This window comes from Lithobates pipiens, unplaced genomic scaffold, assembly GCF_037356315.1.
Source record: "Lithobates pipiens isolate NorthernLeopardFrog02 unplaced genomic scaffold, aLitPip1_a1.2 Scaffold_8, whole genome shotgun sequence".
NCBI lineage: Eukaryota > Metazoa > Chordata > Amphibia > Anura > Ranidae > Lithobates > Lithobates pipiens.
In genome coordinates this window covers 689333485-689354802 of record NW_027507903.1, presented here as the reverse complement: position 1 = coordinate 689354802, position 21318 = coordinate 689333485, and the positions used below count along the sequence as shown (strand labels likewise).

Sequence of the window (21318 nt, the reverse complement as noted above, 5' to 3'; positions counted from 1 at the left end):
ATGCAGTTTTACACTCCAATCTTCCCGCCGGACTCGCATTTCGGCGGACAATCCGGTCGTGTGTGCGCCAGTCCGCCGTACTTTTTTTTTTTTTTAACATTCTACTTTGTATCTTTAATAAAATGCTTGATTTGTAAACGTGTATATTCCACGGTCTGTGCAGGGACTGCTCCTTTTCCCTTATTATTGACGGAACAGAACCTGCTAACACCACATTGAAAATATTCAGTACACATTGGCATATTAGTTTGTGGATCAATACAGAAGTGATAGGCCAGGAAAAGTACTTTAGAGAAGGAAATCCATTGCATATTTCTAAAAATATTTATGTATAAAAAGTAAACCCTGGACGTTCTGAAAAGGAATAGCCAATATTCAGAGGGAAGGAACTGTAATGGTCCCTGGGTGTTGAAAAGGGGGGGGGAAATGGGTGTTAACAAAATCCAATAAGAAATTGCTCATAACCTTTGGTCCAATTAACAGTTTACTGGTCATCCAGCCACTACATAGAATGGTTTAGCAGACAGTCAGAGCCCCGCCCTTTGTATTGGCATGGGAGGGGTGGGACAGCAGATTAGCATAAGCAGCTCTCGGTGTACTTCTGGCACTAATTAGATGTGTTACAGTAGGACATTAATCAGCGTACGGCTGCAAGGATCAGGTCCCTACCCTACAGCTAGAGTAATCCTTAAGAGAAGAAGCAGAGAGAACACAGAGGGCTGAGGAGGACATGGTGTCCAGCCCATGTCACAGAAAGCAAATAACAGACTATCCTGCAATTTCAGTGACTGTGGTAACCAACTTCTCTCCATTCCAAACAGTCTTAAATTGTTCTGGCACTGGAAATTCACTATATTCTCCTCCGCTCCCTGGGACCAAAATATTCATCTCTGAAGATTTGGCGCTGATGATCTCACAATGAAGGCTAGCCTGGCTTAGGTACACATGGCAACCATCTGTCTTGTTGATAGAGATTGTTGGCACTTTACCTAGAACTTGCACTTTAACATCACGCGAGTTGATTACATCGACAATACCCACAGCATCTTCAAACACTAAGCCAAGCTTCTTGCAGTTATCTACAGTGATGGAATTGATCTTGCCCTTTATTTGCAGGGTGCTGTTTACACACTTGTAGATGTAAATGAATTGTTTCAGTTCAGTGTCACTGATTACCAGGTTAGAAGCATTCTCCTGATTTTCCACTCTCCATTTCTTGCCCTCTAACTCCAACAAGGCAGGCTCCTTCTTAGGAGCCGGTTTAGCTGCAGAGGATGCAACATGTGATGGTTTCGGGTTTGTGAATGGTTTAGGTCCACTTCTGACAGGACCAGACGGAGCTTTCAGTGAAGGATTTTTATGAGTTTTCAAATCATCTGGTACATGCTTCAGGCCTTTAGTGATATCCGCTCCCTGATTGAGCTGTGCAAACAGTTGGGATCGACTGATGGAGTCATCACTTGGAGCAGATGAAGGGGCTGGAGGTGGTGGGGGAGGAGGTCCCCCAGGGGGAGGGGGTGGCCCAGCTCTAGGTGGGGCTGGAACACTTGGTGCAAGTGAAGCACCACCAGCCTTTGGTCCCGTTTTTCTCCAACTTAGGCCTGTTGTATGATGCTCCTTAATATAAGCCTGTAACTGAGTCCAAATGTTTAAGTATGCACGAACCCAGTCCACATGTTTCTTATCTACATCCGTGTATTCCTTCAACACTCTGTTGGTGTAAAACACAGCTGCATCTGTCATTTCCTTCACAAAGGGTCCAGGTTTGGGAGCCACGGCTACCCATCCAAGGGCAGACACACTTTCACTGATAGCAGAGAGATGATTAAATTGTTTGCTGCCTCGATTCTTCTCTTTAAAGTCCTGAACAGTCTGAATCTGACTGGAGAGTGGAGCGAGTAGAGTAGCAAGCTCCTTCTCATCTGGCTGCTGAAATTGTGATGCCTTTACCAAAACTTCACGCTGCAAATTAATGGCAGCACTTACAAGCTCTGCTTGCTTCTGAACATCGCCGCCAATTTCCTTGCTGAGTTTCAAAAAGTCTTCAACGGATGCATTGAGGATCGAGTCATAGGCCTGAACAAATTGTGCCACTTCTGCAGGGCTTAAACCACCACCTGCACCTCCTGCGAGAAGCTCCAGCTTCACCACTGCCTTTTCAAGGCAAGCAACTAAATTCTGCATGTCCGCCATGTTTTTACTCCTCCATTGCTGCTCACTCTCTGCCCCACTTCCGGCAGACTCCTAGTCCGCCGTACTTTTGAAATGAACGGACTTTTCCCGCCCGGAGAAAAGTCTGCTCATTTCGAGCGGGTCTCCAGGTAGGCGAGGCCCGTGAAGGAGACGTATTTATTCCGATAAGCCCCCCTTTATTCCGATAAGCCCCCCACCTGCAGACCCCGACAACCAACGGCCAGGGTTGTCGGGAAGAGTCATCAACATGGGGACAAGGTGCTTTGGGGTGGGGGGGCCGCGCGGCCCCCCTTCCCCAAGGCACCCCCCATGTTGAGGGCACGCGGCCTGGTACGGCTCAGGGGGGGGGTGCTCGCTCTCCCCTCCTTTCCTGGCCGGCCGGGTAGCGTGCTCGGACAAGGGTCTGTTGTGGACTTTGGGGGGACCCCCACGCAGTTTTTTTCGGCATTGGGGTTCCCCTTTAAGTCCATACCAGGCGGCGGGGCCAGCGACGTATCCTTCGCGGGCCCCACCTACCTGGAGACGCGCTCGAAATGAGCGGACTTTCCTCCGCGTGTGTGGGCGAGTCCGTTCATTTCAAAAGTAGGGCGGATAGTACGGCGGACTTAGTGCGCCGTATTAGTCAGCTGAAAAAGTGCCGTGTGTGGGCAAGTAGCCCGTTTGGAAAGTCCGACGGACAGTCTGGCGGGAAGTCCGCCAGACTAAGTCCGTCGGACAGTCGGCTACGTGTGTACGCGGCTTTAAAGTAACATAGTGCTGAATCGCAAAAAGTGCTCTGGTCACAAAGGGGGTAAATCCTTCTGGGGCTGAAGTGGTTAAGAAATGCCAAGAAATCACAGATCATTCCATCTTCTTACAGTAAGAGGAAGTTCCCAGTGCCATATTGTGTAAGAAGTGATGGAAGGCAGACCTGGCTCTTATAGAGGAAGAGAAACCCCCCTCTCCCATACCACTGTCCCCCTACTTCCTCCTCTTTCTGCATTAGGACATCGAGGTGCAGATCAGATCTTTCTTCACACCAACATCTTCCTACTGTGAAAAGACGTCGGACGCTGCCAGTGCCGTGTTTCCAGGTTTTTCTCTTTTAATTGTTTTTTATTTTTATTTTAGCTTAGACCATATCATTAACATACATTCTGTGGTTAATTAATAAGTAGAAGACATGGAAGCATTAGAAATAATACCATATCTAGGTATATATTGCTGGAAACAAGACTCTTGATAGATTCCACTAGGCAAGCACCTCATTGCCCATTAGATATTATCTAAACTGTATAACGGACTATACATATAGTATATAGTGAACAATAAAAATATAGAAAATACAGCAATGGTAGCAGAGTACCATATTACAGAGAGATACCATTGGGAACCACTGAGAAGGAAGGCTATGGTCTGGTTCTATCTAATCATCTACTGGGTAGAGTAGAACCCAAGGAATCCTTGGGCCATTTTATGTGACGTAAAAGTACTAAGAGTGTTGGAATTGTGAAATGTCTTGTGTCTTGGCTATAAATGACCTCGGAAATATTATGAGCATTATGTGACTTCCATGTCCATGTAATAGACGTGCTGCAATTAGTATGTGAGTGACGAGGCATCTACAATTATTGATATTAAGGCTAAGTGATGGTAGATAAGGAGTAGGATGACGAATAAGCCCAGTTACTGACGTTATGAGGGTAAATACAGAGTTCCTAAAGCTACGCAGACTTTTACACTCCCACATAACATGGAACATACCTTCTCCTGCTCCACACTTTCTCCAACAAGAAGCTGATTCTGTAGGGAATATGTGAAAACGAGAAAAGGGTTTTTCTCCTACTCCTGGGCACCGCTAAGAGAAGGGATGTCCAGGGAAGGATAAAGATCGCTACTAATGGCACTAGAGGACAAATACCAGATTTACAACAAATATCTATATTCAAAAAGTTTATTTCTATTGTAGAGAAACATGGATTACGACTCATAAGGAACTAATTTATCTTTTTCAGGTTTAACTTATTTACTAGGAACTGCTGCAAATCCGTGCAGGACTTAATTGCTACTGATCCATTCAGGCAGCTTACTTGAGCGTTATAATTTGTAGACCATCTACTCATTAACTGCAAATTTTAAGTAATTGATTAGTGCTACCATAGGGACCACATACATGTTCATCGCCCGTTTTGAACAAATACATAAAATATATATATTTATATGGAAGGTGGCATATCGGCATGTATGTGGTCACAGAGGCGCCTCATCCGTTTAGTGTTGTATGTATGTCACATGTGTGTCTTTTGTGTTTGGTGGTGTCTGTGAATATTGATAATGTTTTTTGGGATGATTTAGATACACAACGGGTCACATTTTGGGGCACCTAGGATCGACTTTTAGTGAAGCTATTTTGCTGCGTCAAATTTTTATCTGTATATAACTTACTTATAATAGAAATAAACTTTTTGAATATAGATATTTGTTCTAAATCTCTTATTTGTCCTCTAGTGCCATTAGTAGCGATCTTTATCCTTCCCTGGACATCCCTTCTCTTAGCGGTGCCCAGGAGTAGGAGAAAAACCCTTTTCTTATGCTCTGTATCGGCTACGGCATTACCCTCATATGATTTGAGGCAGGGGTCAAGTCCTAGGGAAAAAAGTGTGGGAACTCCCACCCAAGATCCACTCCCCCACCAAAAAATAAATTAAAAAAATAGGACATCGGGGCACATCAAGGCACGGGGCCCATCAGGGCACGGGGCACATCAGGACACATGGCACATCAGGGCACGGGGCACATTATGGCACATCAGGGCACATTATGGGGCACATCAGGGCACATTATGGGGCACATCAGGGCACATTATGGGACACATCAGGACACATGGCACATCAGGGTATGGGGCACATTATGGCACATCAGGGCACATTATGGGGCACATAGCACATCAGGGCACGGGGCACATTATGGCACATCAGGGCACATTATGGGGCACATCAGGGCACATTATGGGGCACATCAGTGCATGGGACACATCAGGACACATGGCACATCAGGGCACGGGGCACATTATGGCACATCAGGGCACATTATGGGGCACATCAGGGCACATTATGGGGCACATAGCACATCAGGGCATGGGGCACATAGCACATCAGGGCACGGGGGACATTATGGCATGTTATGGGGGACATTATGGCATGTTATGGGGCACATTGGGGCACATAGCACATCAGGGCACATAGCACATCAGGGCATGGGGCACATCAGGGCATGGGACACATCAGGGCATGGGACACATCAGGCCACACGGCACATCAGGGTATGGGGGAAACATTGGCACATTATGGCACATCAGGGCACATTATGGCTCATCATGACACATTATGGGGCACATAGCACATCAGGGCACATAGCACATAAGGGTGCAGGGCACATCAGGGAACATTATGGCACATTATTGGGCACATAGCACATCAGGGCATATTATGGTGCACATATTATGGTGCACATAGCACATCAGGACACATAGCACATAAGGGCACGGGGCACATCAGGGCATGGGGCACATCAGGCCACATGGCACATCAGGGCATGGGAAATGTTCGCACATGGGGGCACATCAGGGCACATTATGGCACATCAGGGCACATTATGGGGCACATAGCACATCAGGGCATTTTATTGGGCACATAGCACATTAGGGCACATAGCACATAAGGGCACAGGGCAGATTGGGGCATGGGGCACATCGGGCCACATGGCACATTAGGGCATGGTGAAACGTTGGCACATGAGGGCACATTATGGCACATCAGGGCACATTATGGGGCACATAGCACATCAGGGCACATTATGGCACATCAGGGCACATTATGGGGCACATAGCACATCAGGGCACATTATGTCACATCAGGGCACGGGGCACATCAGGCCACATGGCACATCAGGGCACATGGCACATCAGGGCACATTATGGAGCACAGTGGGGCACATAGGACATCAGGGCAGGGGGCACATTACGGCATGGGGCACATAATGGGGCACATAGGACATCAGGGCAGGGGGCACATTACGGCATGGGGCACAGTGGGGCACATAGGACATCAGGACAGGGGGCACATTACGGCATGGGGCACATAATGGGGCACAGTGGGGCACATAGGACAACAGGGCAGGGGGCACATTACGGCATAGGGGAATAATGGGGCACAGTGGGGCACATAGGACATCAGGGCACATAGCACATAAGGGTGCGGGGCACATCAGGCCACATGGCACATCAGGGCATGGGGAAACGTTGGCACATGAGGGCACATTATGGCACATCAGGGCACATTATGGGGCGCATAGCACATCAGGGCACATAGGACATAAGGGCACGGGGCACATCAGGCCACATGGCACATCAGGCCAAATGGCACATCAGGGCACATTATGGTGCACAGTGGGACACATAGGACATCAGGGCAGGGGGCAAATTACAGCATGGGGCACATAATGGGGCACAGTGGGGCACATAGGACATTAGGGCAGGGGGCACATTATGGCATGGGACACATAATGGGGCACAGTGGGGCACATAGGACATCAGGGCAGGGGGCACATTACGGCATGGGTCACATAATGGGGCACATAGGACATCAGGGCAGGGGGCACATTACGGCATGGGGCACATAATGGGGCACAGTGGGGCACATAGGACATCAGGACAGGGGGCACATTACGGCATGGGGCACATAATGGGGCACAGTGGGGCACATAGGACAACAGGGCAGGGGGCACATTATTGCATGGGGCACATAATGGGGCACAGTGGGGCACATAGGACATCAGGGCAGGGGGCACATTACGGCATGGGGCACATAGGAAATCAGGGCAGGGGGGCACATCAGGGCATGGGGCACATAGCCAACCAGGGGGCACATTATAGGGCACATCATCATCTATCTTACTAGGCAGTATGCAGGGTAGCGCAGGAAGCATTTGGCTGTAGTAAGTTCTCCCTCACTTCACACAGTGCTGTTCGCTCCCCGGCGGCCCCTCCTCTCTTCTCGTCTATCCACATTGGCTAGTGACATCATCTGGGATAGACCATAGACGAGAAGAGAGGGGGGCCGCCAGGGAGCGAACAGTGCTGTGTGAAGGGAGGTCGAGCTTACTACAGCCAAACGCTTCTTGCGCTACTCTGCATACATCTCATTCAGACGGCTCGAGTCCTGCAAAGGGAACAGCATTCCCGCTGTGAAAATAGTGCAGGGACGCCGTTCCCACGCGTTCCCGCAGGACTTGAGCCCTGATTTGAGGAGTGACATAAAGAGGTTTATTTCTTCTTGTGGCTTTTTATCATTGCTAAATTCTTAAGCAATGATAAAAGATATGGTCAGTTTTTTTTTTTTTTATAGTTGAATGTTTATTGAAAAGTTTTCATGGTACACAGATGTATACAAGCTTTACAGAAGCGAAAATGCAAATACAGTCTGTTACAGTAAAAGAACATAAGAGCTTTGTTACATAGGTATGAGTGTCAACAACGATTTAAAGTATGAGTGTTAACAACATCACTGTCAGAAAGATCGAACATGGAACATCAACAAATGCAATAACTCAATGAAGAGGATAGGCAGCTATATTAGCAGAACGCAATATGGGTTACTTACGCTATTTGCACAATATTGAGTAATGATTGTGCCTATCATTAATCTATAGGGTAAAACAACAAGAGTATGGTACAGAACAGAACTTTTCACTGTGTGGATCTGGTGCCAGATATTATGTGAGTTGCACACTTCGTGGATCCTTGATCCACGGGTCCCAGTCCCTGAGGAATTTTTTTGTGGTAAGATGAGCCTTGGAGAAATTGTGTTCCATTGTAAAGTTGGAATTTAAGATGGTTAATACTTCTCGGATATCAGGAGGTTGTGAATTTTTACATTTGCGAGCAATTGCCAGTCTTGCAGCGATTAAGACATGGGTGGACACTGTGTGGGAATTTTTGGGCCAGGATGGGATTGATAAGCCAAGAAGAAGGTCCAAGGGTGAGAAGGTCAGAGTAGTATGGGTGATTGAATGAAGAACAGCCCGGATTTGGGACCAGAAATCTTTGAGAGATGGGCACTCCCACCAAATGTGAAAAAGAGAGCCTAGGGACCTGCATCCCCTCCAACATAGAGATGATGTATCTGGGAATATCTTAGCAAGTCTGTTGGGTGTATAGTACCAGTGTTGAAAGAGCTTTTGCAATGCTTCCCAGTGTGCTGTACAGTGTGAGAGCTTGGCAGGTAGAGAGAGAGCATGGTACCACACATCTTTAGGTGGACTAGACGGGATATGTGCAGACCATTTTAGAATTTGTGATTGAAGTGGGTCTACTGTAGGCCGAGACAGTTCTTTATATAAGTACGAGATGCCCTTGCGGGTGGGGTTCTTCGTGGTGAAGTATGTAATCGTACTGTGCAGGAACCCATGGTGGTTTTTCCATTCGAGTTTGTTGATTAAGGATCTGATCCTTAAGTAGATATAGAAGGATTTGGGGGAGATGTTATAGGAGGTTTGGAGCTCCACGAAAGATCTCAATTGTGAGCCAGAGAACAACTTTCCGAGATCAAAGATGCCTGCGTCAATCCACGGCTGTATTGGGAGGTCAGGGAGAACAAACGTGAGTGAAGAATATTAATATTGTCTAATATTCTGTATCTCAGAGGCGTTTCCGGATCAATAGCATTGATAGTCAAACTGACTTAAAGAAAGTGTGTGTTTATTTGTCACACAGTTGGCATCATAAATACAATGTAAAAAGTATAATAGTTCAGTTCAGTGTAGGTAAAAATATATGAAAATAGAATAATTAAAACGCTGTAATGATCTTATGAAAGCATGTGTGTTTCAATGGCTGCTGTCTTGCTGTCTTGTGTGTCCTTCAAGAAGAAGCAGGAAATGACGTTCTTAGACTTCTGGCAGAATTCAGCTGTCCCAAGTCATCAGTCTCTGTGTGAATATGTCAGTATCATGTGTGGGTGTCTGAGTGTGAGTGCCCGTGTCAGTGTCTACTAGAGCTCTGAAAACATAGGCTTAAATATTACATGCGAACGTCATAACCTCACAAACTTAGTACCTTGTATGGCACACATTCATGTCTGCTAACTTACGCAATGTGCGGTCCAAAAGTAGATACTCAGAGTCATATGGAGCTTGATTGACAAGCTCACATGTAACACTCCATACGTGACATAATGTGCTGTTCATATAATGTCATAACCATACATTTTACATAATATGAACACATATTAGCAACTTTACATTAAGTAACTATATACTAATATGTATTAACATAACTGAGACTACTCTAAACTTATTTTAACAATATATAATCCACAATGTATCATTGCTTTAGCTACGTAGACACATGTCTATTTTTGTCTTCTCATGACATTCTGTACCAAGATACCATATATGTCATGCTCAAACTGATTACATTCAGAAACGTATTACTAACTCAGCTTTCGATGAGGGTATGTTTCACTGAACACTTGATCAAGGTCATTCACACATACTATTTACTATGATTAATCATAAAACCAAATATGTTTTGCAAGCTTGCCATAAATATATTATAACACCTATAAGTACCGAATTATGAATTTGGAATAATATTTTAACAATCCCCCCTGAATTATGATTAATCATATCAAATTGATTAAATACATTCATAACATCATTTATATCACATTAACTCATCCTTGTATCAAATGATCGGACACAATATTCCTCAGAACTGAAGCAGCTAGAAATAACTCTCATTCTAAATGCTATTCTCTTTGCTTTTAACTCCTCTAAGATGTATCTATTCAAAATCTTAAAATAATTGTATAGTTTTTTTTTTAAAGTATAACATAATCATGACTCATATCAATAATTATTAATAATAATAATAATAATAATAATTATTATTATTATTAAAATAAATAAATGATGCAATAATATATTTCCATATTTGTGCTCAAATAATATTTTAGCTCTTTTGGAAATATACTTTACACTCTAAAACTTGTGATAACTTTCCATAGTTCGATTAATAGTGATATGCTTCCTAAATTATGAACAAAAGATGTTCTACTAACTAGAATGATTGTGCAGTTGTAACCTAAAAATATTCAATATATGAAAAAAGAAAAATAATTAAAAATAATAATGATAATCCTAACTTAATATGAACATTACTATCAGAATAATTGGATTATCAAAAAATATATATATGTGGATAAAGGTTTCAGTCCTAAATTGTTTATCTATAGTAGATAAATAAAGTTTCTTCTGATTAATTTTTTCTTCATGAAATGTCTTTAAAATTTCTTCTTCAAGTTCTGTTAGGTTAGAAAAACCTTGTTGAATAAGATAAATCAGTCATAAATATGAAATATAAATCTTTTATCCAATATTCGTTCCGAGAGGATCTCTTCTTTAACTTTGAATATTCCTGATATTCTCTTTGCTCTTCATAGGAGCTTGCTATCCTCCATATTTATTTGATTTTAGATGCCATATCTGTAAAAGAGATGCAGTTTCATTAATTAGGCATAAAATATTTACATTCAATTCTTGTAACTTTTTCTTTTATTTTTTTTTCAACAAATGTTAAAACATTGTAGGAAATAAGTTTGTGAATTCGTTAAACTATATGTAAAATAATACTATCTTGTATTTCCTTCAAAGAGAACTTCTGTATGACAATGTACTGTCCTTATCCTGTCTAAAATGACATCAACTATAAAACATGTCTGTGAAGTTTAGGTATGACAGAATGCAACATTTCTCTTTAGTCATGATACAAATCCATATTTTCACAAACAAAGGTTTTATATCACCCAAAGACAACAATGGACTATGCCTTTGTTCTCATTTCTAAAAGATTAAAAATATGCGTAATTGTATTCTGTGTTGAAGCTTTTATTCTAGTGTTAGAATGTTCTTCAGTAACAAGTACTGATTCTATGTCCTTCTCTGTTATTATGCTGGAAACCTGAGATGAAGACTTCTCAGATACAGCTGTATAAACATGTGCTGGTGTACATTTCTGAAGCTGTCTTCCTTTTACATCTATTTGAATGCGTTTGCATGATAAAGCTCTGAACCATAGAGGATATCTTTTACGACATTCTTTAACCACTTTCAGACCGGACCATTTTGCTGGTAAATGACCAGAGGTCTTTTTACACTTTGGCACTGCGCTGCTTTAACTGGTAATTGCGCGGTCATGTAATGTTGTACCCAAACAAAATTTGCGTCCTTTTCTTCCCACAAATAGAGCTTTCTTTTGATGGTATTTGATTGCCTCTGCGATTTTTATTTTTTGCGATATAAACGTAAAAAGACCGCAAATTTTGAAAAAAAATGATATTTTCTACTTTTTGTTATTAGAAAAATCCAATAAACTCAATTTTAGTCATACATTTAGGCCAAAATGTATTCAGCCACATGTCTTTGGTAAAAAAAAAGTCAATAATTGTATATTTATTGGTTTGCGCAAAAGTTGTCACATCTACAAACTAAGGTACGTTTTCTGGAATTTACGCAGCTTTTAGTTTACGACTGCCTATCTCATTTCTTGAGGTGCTAAAATGGCAGGGCAGTACAAACCCCCCCCAAATGACCCCATTTTGGAAAGTAGACACCCCAAGGAAACTGATAAGAGGCATGTTGAGCCCATTGAATATTTTATTTTTTTGCCTCAAGCGATTGAATAATGACAAAAAAAAAATATTTTTTTTTTTTACACAAAGTTGTCACTAAATGATATATTGCTCACACATGCTATGGGCGTATGTGAAATGACACCCCAAAATAAATTCTGCTGCTTCTCCTGAGTACGGGGATACCACATATGTGGGACTTTTTGGGAGCCTAGCCGCGTACGGGGCCCCGAAAACCAAGCACCGCCTTCAGGCTTTCTAAGGGCGTAAATTTTTGAGTTCACTTCTCACTACCTATTACAGTTTTGAAGGCCATAAAATGCCAAGATGGCACAAAACCCCCACAAATGACCCCATTTTAGAAAGTAGACACCCCAAGCTATTTGCTGAGAGGCATGTTGAGTTCATGGAATATTTTATATTTTGCCACAAGTTGCGGGAAAATTACAAACTTTTTTTTTTTTTTTTAACAAAGTTGTCACTAAATGATATATTGCTCATGCATGCCATGGGCATATGTGAAATGACACCCCAAAATAAATTCTGCTGCTTCTCCTGAGTACGGGGATACCACATATGTGGGACTTTTTGGGAGCCTAGCCGCGTACGGGGCCCCGAAAACCAAGCACCGCCTTCAGGCTTTCTAAGGGCGTAAATTTTTGAGTTCACTTCTCACTACCTATTACAGTTTTGAAGGCCATAAAATGCCAAGATGGCACAAAACCCCCACAGATGACCCCATTTTAGAAAGTAGACACCCCAAGCTATTTGCTGAGAGGCATGTTGAGTCCATGGAATATTTTATATTTTGCCACAAGTTGCGGGAAAATGACAAACTTTTTTTTTTTTTTTTTTTTTTTTCACAAAGTTGTCACTAAATGATATATTGCTCACGCATGCCATGGGCATATGTGAAATGACACCCCAAAATAAATTCTGCTGCTTCTCCTGAGTACGGGGATACCACATATGTGGGACTTTTTGGGAGCCTAGCCGCGTACGGGGCCCCGAAAACCAAGCACCGCCTTCAGGCTTTCTAAGGGCGTTACAGTTTTGAAGGCCATAAAATGCCAAGATGGCACAAACCCCCCCCAAATGACCCCATTTTGGAAAGTAGACACCCCTAAATTTAGGGGTACACTAGTGAGACTAGGTAATAAATGGCGGGTGCCCTGAAACTATAAAAAAATAACTAACCAACCAGCGTCACCTGTAACAGTTATATGGTGATCACTGGTGAAAGGGTTAACTAGGGGGCAATTAGGGGGCTTTATGCGGTAGTATATGGGGGTCCCTGGCGCTATAAAAAGCTGCAGCGAACCTAAATACCTACCTGCCTAACTAGCGTCACCTGTGACACTAATACAGCGATCAGAAAAACGATCGCTTATTAGGCTGGGTTCACACTGGAGCGATGCGGGAACGCCACGAATGCGCGGCGGGTTCCCGCATCGCATGCCTCCCGGCGGCAGTTCACACTGCCCTATGCGAACTGCTGGGAGTGTCAGTGAAATGTTACTGACACCCCCAGATCAGTTCGCATATCGCAGTGCGATCTGCAAACTCGGATCGCATGGTGTGAACACCCATGCGATCCGATTCTGCTGCGGGCCAAAAAAAGGGTCCCGTGCGAATTTGCGGCGGGTGTGGCGGGTGCGGCGGGTGCGGCGAATGGCTGAACTCGAATCGCACAGAGATCGGATGTGATTTGCACTGCAGTGCGGTGCGAATCACATTCGTTCTCATAAACCGCTGCAATGTGAACCCAGCCTTAGTGACACTGGCGACGGGGGGTGATCACGGGGTTAAACCTTTATTGGGGGGGTTAGGGGGGTACATTAGAACTAAAGGGGGCTAACTCTAACTGCCCTAACAGTTATTACAGTCACAAATGACACCAATGCAAAAAAAAAAAAAAAAAAATGACATTGGTGTCACTGTGACTGGGGGGCAGGGGTAATTGGGGGGGTGATCGGGGGGTAAAGGGGGGGTGTGAGTGTGCCTGGCATGTTCTACTGTGTGTGTAGAGTGTTGGTGCAACTCACTGATCCGCTCTCCTCCGTGTCGGAACGAAAAATACCGACACGGAGGAGAGAATACATCACTTCCTCTCCTGTGTTTACATTACAGGAGAGGAAGTGATGTCACCGGGGATTTCTATTCGTCGGGAGCGATCGCGAGGGGGTGGCCATGAATGAATGGCCGCCCCCTCGTCCCGGATCGCTCCCGGACGAAAACCGACCGCCGCAGGCACCGGGCGGGGGCCCGATCGGGCCCCCGACCCGCGGGAGGCAAGGGACGTACATGTATGTCCTTATGCCTGCCCGTGCCATTCTACCGACGTACATCGGCGTGCGGCGGTCGGCAACTGGTTAAAACTATCTTCCTCAAAAATATCTTTTAGTGAGCAGTCAGGTGTCTGTACAATGATTTTGTTTGATTTTACTATGCTCTCTGTAGCTTTAATTGCATAGTAAACACTTAGCAGTTGCTTTACACCTGGCTCAAAAGTCTTTTCCAAAACTGATAAAACTCTGGAGAAATAGGCAATTATTTTCTCCTTACCTTTTAGCAATCGAGACAATGTTACTGAGATGGCATTCTCAGATACATGAGTTTTCAAAACAAAAGATACTTCAGAACAAACCTCTACTGTATTTAATGCAGGAGCATTCTGCAAATCTTTTTTCAACATTTCAAAGGCATTTTTCTCTTTTGGACCCCATTGGTCAACTATATTACCTTTTTTTCTCAAAAGATTATATAGTGGATTAACTTTTTCTGCAAAACAGTGTACAAACTCTTTGCAAAGATTCATTTTATGCAAAAATTGATGCAATGCCTTATGAGTTGTTGGAGTTGGAATTGCAGTGATATCTCTAACTGTTTCTTGCAACAGTTGTCTCTTTCCTTGCCTAATTTGCATGTGAAGGAATTTCACTTGACTTTTCATCAGCTGAACTTTCGTTGTGTTTAATTTTAAACCTTCAGCTTGTAACATCATAAACAACTCAGACAAAAGAGCAATATGTTCATCGATATTCTGAGTACTCAGCAAAATCGTATCCACATGCTGACAAATGCAGTCTGGCCTAGAAAATGTTGAAAGTATTTTTGCTATAGTTTCATGAACTATACCATCACCAATACCTAGACCAGGTATTAATCGAGTGAACGTATAAGTCTCTTTTCTGAATGTGAATGCTAGCTTGTACTGACAACTATTTGTTAAAGGAATGGAAAAATGGCTATTAGCGATTTCTAGTACAGAGAACACATTGTCCTCAGCATTCAAATTTAACTTTATATTAGATTTATCAGGAAGATCTGGGTTATTTGTGATGTGCTTATTCAATGCCCGCATGTCAACTGATAAAGAATATGAATTATCAGTATTTTTGATAGGCCAAATACAGTTATTTACCACTGATTTAGCTTTCTTTACAATTCCAAGTTGTACAAACTCTTGAATAATGGCAGAAAGTGAACCAATTGATTCTAGTGGTAACTCATACTGACTAAGAGGTTCTGGATCTTTTCCCTCAATATTCCATGCTGTATTTTTCAAAGTTCCAATATCATTTTTAAACTTTGACCACAAACTTGGAAAACTTTGTACCACTTCCTTTAAAGCACAATTACCATCAACATCAGGCCACTTTTGTTCTGTAGACATATTGGTAATGGAACCAACATTACTGTATACAGAGGGATCAATAAGCACTGATTTTGGCCTATGTGGATCTTTCCAAATACTTTTATTTGTCAAATCAATCACCCACTTTTGTTCATTGATTACATCAATGCCAAGTATATTCTCTGCTTTGTGACAAACCCAAATGTTAATTTTAGTTTTCACTAATCCAGGTACCTCAAATGTTACATTAATTACCTGTCTAGCAGTGGAATTACCTGTATTATTAAAACCCACTATATTACACATAGGAGAATTAGGTTTCACAGGTATGTTTTCTCTGGTAAGGCTAATCTCAGATCCACTGTCAATGAGACAATTAATATTTTTACCATTCAGCAAACATTGTATATATGGTCTACCATTCTTGTCCAATATAATTGGTGCTACATATTGTAATGGCAGAGAAATTGAATGGCGATGTGATTCTATTTTTGGCAATGGCAATAAACCTTCTCTTTCAGTGACAGTGTTGTCTGAACTGCTGTTAACAGACAAATTACTGATCTGTTTGACTTCTGTGGCATAAGGCAATTCAGTCAAAATTTCATCTTGACATGAAAAAACAGGTTGTACAAAAGCTGATTTTTCATTCTCCATATCTTTAGTTTTTATTTGTGAATCTCTCTTAAATTTACAGGAATGTTTTCTCATATGGTCAGATCTATGACAGTAAAGACACATGATATGCTCCCCTTGCCTCATTTGTCTGCACCTGTCCTTGTCATTCCTGCTATGACCTGTCTTTTCTGACATGTCTGCAGCCTGACTATTTTTGTCACATTGAATTATAGCTACCTCGTGTGTGAGATTGCTTTGATTCAATTGTCTCCTAATTTTATCAATGAAACTTACTACATCATTAAAATTTTGACGTTCCTGTGCTATGGCTACTGAAGTTGGGTCAAGGTATAATTTTTTTATGAAAGCTATTTTTAAACCTGGGTCATTGTCATTATCTACTCCAAAAATCATTTCATAAACCTTGCAAAATTTTATTTTAAACCCAAATGGACGTTCTTCTACAGTAGTCTGTAATAGATCTAACATTTCTATGGTCGGTATTTGCTCACCAGTTGCACATAGCAATAATTGTCGTAGTCTATCTGTCGCGTCATTTTGTTTTTCCTGACCTTCGTCATCAATAACAGTTGAATTAATTTGTTTAGCAAAATTAACAGGAACCCACAACTGAAATATGTAATTGCGTTGATCATTTGACAGATTAAAACGATCCGCAAACATCTCACATAAATCCCAATTGGAAAATACATTTGCCTCAATGTCATACATTGGAAAATCTTTTAAAACTTTCATAAGTTGGTCATGTATTTGCAACTTTAGTTTTGCAGTTTTACATAATAAGTTTTTATGTTTCATTTCTACTTCATTAGTAGCATCAAAATTCTCCATATCCAAATTTTCCGGAATATAAGAAGGTAGCTTAGACTTGGATACAGTCTTTTTGTCATCTATAGTTATTACAGCAACCTGTCTACTGTCATTTTGTAACTCTAGCAAATTCATTTTTTTAGATTCTAATTGTTCTTCAAGATTCTCTATGTAATTACAAAAAATCTCACAGTTTGGACAACTAAAAGAATCTTGGGACACATTTTCATGTATTCCTGTGTTCTGTACATTGTTAGTTTCTGTCTGCTTTAGTGTACACACATTTTTAGCAGGTAAAATATTAATAATCATCTTATTAAATATTCTCACTAGGTTCAAAATGTTCGATATCTTTTTACGCTCTTTCATAACAGTAAATTTATTTTTCTCTATCTGCAAATTGGCTTGTAAACATTCATTGTACATATATGCCCATAAGTCACTGTCATTTGGGTAAAAAGACACATCTTTAAACTCTCTAGTTTGCTTTCTCTTGCTATATCATCAATAAATTCCATAACTTTTACTCACCGTATTTAGAAGAATTTCTCGTCTTCAACCGTCTGATACTGGACTGTTGACCACATCTGATGCAACACAAACGCCTCTTGGTTGATAGGTTCTGAACCATCTTTTATCTCGAGACTTCAATCTCCGCAAGACTGTGCTCCCCCCTCAGCAAGGATTGAGATTTCCGTAAAAAATGGAGAAATGACGGCACTGTCTGGCTCGCAAAATTGAAGAATATTAATATTGTCTAATATTCTGTATCTCAGAGGCGTTTCCGAATCAATAGCATTGATAGTCAAACTGACTTAAAGAAAGTGTGTGTTTATTTGTCACACAGTTGGCATCATAAATACAATGTAAAAAGTATAATAGTTCAGTTCAGTGTAGGTAAAAATATATGAAAATAGAATAATTAAAACACTGTAATGATCTTATGAAAGCATGTGTGTTTCAATGGCTGCTGTCTTGCTGTCTTGTGTGTCCTTCAAGAAGAAGCAGGAAATGACGTTCTTAGACTTCTGACAGAATTCAGCTGTCCCAAGTCATCAGTCTCTGTGTGAATATGTCAGTATCATGTGTGGGTGTCTGAGTGTGAGTGCCCGTGTGAGTGTCTACTAGAGCTCTGAAAACATAGGCTTAAATATTACATGCGAACGTCATAACCTCACAAACTTAGTACCTTGTATGGCACCAGTGGCGGAACTACCGCCATAGCGACCCACGCGGGCGCTATGGGACCCGCAGCCGAGTTGGGGCCTGGGGAGTGGTGTTAGCGGGCGGGTGCTGGCCGCTCCGGGTGACACCCGCCAGAGGGGTGACACACTGGGGTAGCGGCAGCCGCCTGCATCACTAACACTGCTCTCCGCTGTACCTCGTGCCGGGACAGGGACACAGCAGCACGGACCTCAGCCGCCTCCTCCTCCTCTCTGTTTACATCCACAGAGGAGGAGGAGCCTACGCTCGAGGGACACACACTGCACTGTGTATCAGCGCTGTTCTGAGGTATGTAGGGGGGGTCTGCACTACTGAGGGGGTCTGCATTGAGTGGGGGTCTGCTGCACTGAGGGGGGTCTACACTACTGGGGGGGGTCTGCACTATTGAGGGGGGGTCTGCTGCACTGAGGGGGGTCTGCACTACTGGGGGGGGTCTGCTGCACTGAGGGGGGTCTGCACTACTGAGGGGGGTCCTGCACTGGGGGGATCTGCAGCACTGAGGGGGGGTCCTGCACTGAGGGGGGTCTGCACTACTAGGGGTTCTGCACTACTGAGGGGGGTCTGCTGCACTGAGGGGGGACCTGCATTGAGAGGGGTCTGCACTACTGAGGGGGGTCTGCTGCACTGAGGGGGGTCTGCACTATTGAGGGGGGGTCTGCTGCACTGAGGGGGTCTACACTACTGAGGGGGGTCTGCACTACTGAGGGGGGGTCTGCTGCACTGAGGGGGGTCTGCACTACTGAGGGGGGGTCCTTCACTGAGGGGGGTCTGCACTACTAGGGGGGTCTACACTACATAGGGGGGTCTGCACTGAGGGGGAGTCTACATTTCTGTGGAGGGGGGTCTGCACTACTGAGGGTGAGGGTCTGCACTACTGAGGGGGAGGGTCTGCACTACTGAGGGGGAGGGTCTGCACTACTGTGGGGGGAGCTTGCACTACTGAGGGGGAAGTCTGCACTACTGAGGGGGGGTCCTGCACTACTAGGGGGGTCTGCACTACTGAGGGGGATCTGCACTGAGGGGGAGTCTACATTACTGCCGGGGGGGTCTGCACTACTGAGGGGGAGGGTCTGTGCTGAGGGGGGGTCTGCACTACTGTGGGGGGAGCCTGCACTACTGAGGGGGGTCCTGCACTACTAGGGGGGTCTGCACTACTGAGGGCGGTCCTGCACTGAGGGGGTCTGCACTACTAGGGTGGTCTACACTACTGAGGGGGGTCTGCACTGAGGGGGAGTCTACATTACTGTGGGGGGGTCTGCACTACTGAGGGGGAGGGTCTGCGCTGAGGGGGGGTCTGCACTACTGTGGGGGGTGCCTGCACTACTGAGGGGTAAGTCTGCACTACTGAGGGGGTGTCCTGCACTACTTTGGGGGTCTGCACTACTGAGGGGGGTCTGCACTACTGAGGGGGGTCTGCACTACTAGGGGGGTCTGCACTACTGAAGGGGGTCTGCACTACTGAAGGGGTCTGCACTGAGGTGGGGAGTCTGCACTACTGAGGGGGGAGCCTGCACTGCTGGGGGGGTGTCTGCACTGAGGGGAGTGTCTGCACAGCTGGGGGGTCCTGCACAGAGGGGGGTCTGTAATGGGGGGGTTGTCTGCACTACTGAGGGGTGTCTGCACTGAGGGGGGTCTGCACTACTCAGGGGGGGTGTCTGCAATGCTGGGGGGTGTCTCCAATGCTGGGGGTGTCTGTAATAAGGGGGTGTCTGCACTGGGGGGTGTCTGTACTGCTGGGGGGTCCTGCACTGAGTGGGGGTCTGTAATGGAGGGGTGTCTGCACTACTGAGGGGGGTCTTCACTGAGGGGGAGTCTGCACTACTGAGGGGGGGGTCTGCACTGAGGGTGGGTGTCTGCACTGAGGGGGGTCCTGCACTGAGCGGGGTGTCTGCACTGGGGTCGGTCTGTACTGAGGGGGTGGTCTGGCCTGGGGGGTGTCTGCACTGGGAGGTATTTGTACTGCTGGGGTGGTCCTGCTCTGAGGGGGGGGTCTGTAATGGGGGGTGTCTGTACTAAGTGGGGTGTCTGCACTAGGGGGGTGTCTGCACTGCTGGGGGGTCTGTACTACTGAGGGGGGTCTATACTGCTGGGGGGTCCTGCACTGAGGGGGGTGTCTGCACTGGGAGGGTCTGCACTGGGGGGGTGTCTGTACTGCTGGGGTTCTGCACTGAGGTAGGGGGTGTCTGTACTGCTGGGGTTCTGCACTGAGGTAGGGGGTGTCTGTACTGCTGGGGGGTCTGCACTGTACTGATGGAGGTCAGCAATCTGTGTCCTTCAGGGGCTGCATACAGTATACTGCATACTTTGTTGTTCGAAATGAATATAAGCTGTTGCCTGGGTACTGTGCCACATGGGTGTGGTAATCTGTTGTTCAATGGCATTAGTTATTTTTTTTTGGGGGGGGGGCCCATACAACATTTTGCTATGGGGCCCTGTGATTTCTAGTTACGCCCCTGTATGGCACACATTCATGTCTGCTAACTTCTGCAATGTGCGGTCCAAAAGTAGATACTAAGAGTCATATGGAGCTTGATTGACAAGCTCACATGTAACACTCCATACGTGACATAATGTGCTGTTCATATAATGCCATAACCATACATTTACATAATATAAACACATATTAGCAACTTTACATTAAGTAACTATATACTAATATGTATTAACATAACTGAGACTACTCTAAACTTATTTTAACAAGATATAATCCACAATGTATCATTGCTTTAGCTACGTAGACACATGTCTATTTTTGTCTTCTCATGACATTCTGTACCAAGATACCATATATGTCATGCTCAAACTGATTACATTCAGAAACGTATTACTAACTCCGCTTTCGATGAGGGTATGTTTCACTGAACACTTGATCAAGGTCATTCACACATACTATTTACTATGATTAATCATAAAACCAAATATGTTTTGCAAGCTTGCCATAAATATATTATAACACCTATAAGTACCGAATTATGAATTTGGAATATTTTAACAGTGAGCGACTGAGTTGGGATAAAAGGCGGCATGGAATGTGGTAGACCCTTTGACATTTGAGGAAGAGAGGTCCAAACTCTAAGGGAGGCAGAAATAGTGTCTAGAGGGTAATGTTGTATTCCAGGTGCGAGAAGTGAGGCAGCGAGAAGTAGT

General features: G+C 44.1%; 1 protein-coding gene and 1 pseudogene across 4 annotated transcripts in view; one reads left to right on the top strand and one right to left on the bottom strand.

Moving 5' to 3' along the window:
• Positions 1-466: 466 nt before the first annotated feature.
• Positions 467-2240, bottom strand: LOC143962259 (adenylyl cyclase-associated protein 1 pseudogene; annotated as a pseudogene).
• A 916-nt stretch (positions 2241-3156) lies between these two features.
• Positions 3157-21318, top strand: part of LOC143963511 (NACHT, LRR and PYD domains-containing protein 3-like) — an 824666-nt gene continuing 806504 nt past the window's right edge. For 2 of the 4 annotated variants that reach the window (XM_077473162.1, XM_077473163.1), the window contains exon 1: positions 3157-3266. The gene's annotated coding sequence lies outside the window, so the exon portion shown is untranslated. The remainder of the gene's footprint in view (positions 3267-21318) is intronic. The other 2 variants (XM_077473155.1, XM_077473159.1) reach the window with 2 other exon arrangements.